At 47.6% G+C, this 3,076-nt stretch overlaps 1 non-coding gene across 1 annotated transcript; it reads left to right on the top strand.

Moving 5' to 3' along the window:
* The first annotated feature begins 2,638 nt into the window (after positions 1-2,638).
* Positions 2,639-2,713, top strand: Trnas-cga. The gene has a single exon. It is a non-coding gene; the product is annotated as a tRNA-Ser (tRNA).
* The last annotated feature ends 363 nt before the right edge of the window (positions 2,714-3,076 follow it).

Genomic DNA, 3,076 nt, shown 5'->3' with positions numbered 1-3,076 from the left:
TATGACAACTGCCAAGACTACGGAAAGAGAAGAAACATTTAAATGACCGGACGGCCAGTTCATAATGTTGTGAAAATAAAATAAATGGCATGAGGGAGTTTTGAAGACTGTTTGCCCAGTTGGCAGTCCAACGCCATAACCGCTTACCACGACGCCGTTGCTCTTTCAGGATGGACTTGATTGCAGTTCTTAATCTTGTACCGTTCACTGTGTCTACTCGTATTTTGCTTTTTTTTTTTACAGTTGAGTACACCTTCTTTTTTTCATGCTTGGTCTCTGTTCGTCTACTGGGCCATCTTATCACTAAATGAGAGAAAATTTCGGATTCAGTCGCCCACCTGAAGCGGTACTCTACAGGGCTATTGCAAATGATTGAAGCGATTTCATAAATTCTCTGTAGCTCCATTCATTGACATATGGTCACGACGCACTGCAGATATGTAGAAAAACTCATAAAGTTTTGTTCAGCTGAAGCCGCACTTCAGGTTTCTGCCGCCAGAGCGCTCGAGAGCGCAGTGAGACAAAATGGCGATAGGAGCCGAGAAAGCGTATGTCGTGCTTGAAATGCACTCACATCAGTCAGTCATAACAGTGCAACGACACTTCAGGACGAAGTTCAACAGAGATCCACCAACTGCTAACACCATTCGGCGATGGTATGCGCAGTTTAAAGCTTCTGGATGCCTCTGTAAGGGGAAATCAACGGGTCGGCCTGCAGTGAGCGAAGAAACGGTTGAACGCGTGCGGGCAAGTTTCTCGCGTAGCCCGCGGAAGTTGACGAATAAAGCAAGCAGGGAGCTAAACGTACCACAGCCGACGGTTTGGAAAATCTTACGGAAAAGGCTAAAGCAGAAGCCTTACCGTTTACAATTGCTACAAGCCCTGACACCCGATGACAAAGTCAAACGCTTTGAATTTTCGGCGCGGTTGCAACAGCTCATGGAAGAGGATGCGTTCAGTGCGAAACTTGTTTTCAGTGATGGAGCAACATTTTTTCTTAATGGTGAAGTGAACAGACACAATGTGCGAATCTGGGCGGTAGAAAATCCTCACGCATTCGTGCAGCAAATTCGCAAGTCACCAAAAGTTAACGCGTTTTGTGCAATCTCACGCTTTAAAGTTTACGGCCCCTTTTTCTTCTGCGAAAAAAACGTTACAGGACACGTGTATCTGGACATGCTGGAAAATTGGCTCATGCCACAAATGGAGACCGACAGCGCCGACTTCATCTTTCAACAGGATGGTGCTCCACTGCACTTCCATCATGATTTCGGCATTTCTTAAACAGGAGATTGGAAAACCGATGGATCGGTCGTGGTGGAGATCATGATCAGCAATTCGTGTCACGGCCTCCACGCTCTCCCGACTAACCCCGTGCGATTTCTTTCTGTGGGGTTATGTGAAAGATTCAGTGTTTAAATCTCCTCTACCAAGAAACGTGCCAGAACTGCGAGCTCGCATCAGCAATGCTTTCGAACTCATTGATGGGGACATGCTGCGCCAAGTGTGGGAGGAACTTCATTATCGGCTTGATGTCTGTCGAATCACTAAAGGGGCACATATCGAACATTTATGAATGCCTAAAAAAACTTTTTGAGTTTTTGTATGTGTGTGCAAAGCATTGTGAAAATATCTCAAATAATAAAGTTGTTGTAGAGCTGTGAAATCGCTTCAATCATTTGTAATAACCCTGTATATGTATGCAATTTGATTAGTAGTCGCTTGTGAAGAAAGGTATCAAAAGCCTCCAGGAAATCTGGAATCAATTTGAGATCCCCTGTCGGTAGCACTCATTACTTGATGGGAATGCAGAGCTAGTTGCGTCTCATAAGAGCGATGGTTCCTCAAGTTTCTTGACGTATGCCGTAGCCAGCTGAAGCTGATCATTGCTCCCACAGAGCTACCACAGTGCGGTGACGTTCATCACCACGGGTTACCAGCAGTTCCAGAGGGTACCAGACATTTCCTGTGGGGTTAAAATCCGGCGGTTGAGCACGGCGGTTGCGGTGTAGTAAGCTGCCCGAGTGTCGTCGTACCAGCAATCTACGCATGCAGTCCTATGGAAACGGTGGTTGCCGTATTGGAACACGGGACTGTCCACGACACGCTCATAATGAGGATCGATATTACCGAGGCCGTCCGCGCACGGAGCGACTAAAATAAAACGCATCGCGCAGGCGATCTGAATCGGCAACTGGTTGCTGAGTGGCTGGCAGCGCAGTTCCGCAACTGTGAAACGAGAATTCTACAAGTGCAGTGCGCGGGCGTCGACGAGGCGGAGATTTATTCGGTCACACTCATCGGCGCCCATATTATAGTTTGGGGGGAGGGGGAGGGGAAGGTGGGAAGCGCGGACTAGACCTCTAGGTGTGGAGAACTTTGAATATTTTGGAACACGAATGGCGACTTGTAAGCTGCCATAGAAAAGTTCCAGTTCTAAGCCTGATAAAAACATACCTAACACCAACTTTTAAATCACAATGAAATTTTCACTCTCCAGCGGAGTGTGCGGTGATATGAAACTACCTGGCAGATTAAAACTGTGTGTCCGACCGAGACTCGAACTCGGGACCTTTGCCTTTCGCGGGCAAGACGAGATACTGGCAGAAGTGAAGCTGTGAGACCGGGCGTGAGTCGTGCGTCGGTAGCTCAGTTGGTAGAGCACTTGCCCGCGAAAGGCAAAGGTCCCGAGTTCGAGTCTCGGTCCGGCACACAGTTTTAATCTGCCAGGAAGTATCAACTTTTAAATCATTTCTTTGACAAAAAAAAAACACCTGACTGCACTATAGTTTTTCTTTCTCTGAGAAGTACGGGAGGGGGGGGGGGCGACGGCGATCTGCCCTCGCGCCCCCCACCCCAAAACACCCCCTACTTTTGACCCCCGGCTCCGACGGCCATGAGTCTCCGCATCTTGAGTTGTTGAGTATAGATTCAAGCGCAGAGGGAAGATGTGGTTCTCTGTTATTGTCATTGAGAAAACGAAAAACAAAAGTGGATTTGCCTGTACAGCCACACAAACACAAACTACAAGCTGATGTAGAAGCCAAGGAGCTGCAATAGACGGTTTCGAATTTCA

This window comes from Schistocerca piceifrons, chromosome 11 (assembly GCF_021461385.2).
Source record: "Schistocerca piceifrons isolate TAMUIC-IGC-003096 chromosome 11, iqSchPice1.1, whole genome shotgun sequence".
NCBI lineage: Eukaryota > Metazoa > Arthropoda > Insecta > Orthoptera > Acrididae > Schistocerca > Schistocerca piceifrons.
Note: the sequence above shows the minus strand (reverse complement) of the source record. Positions and strands in the feature narration are given on the sequence as shown.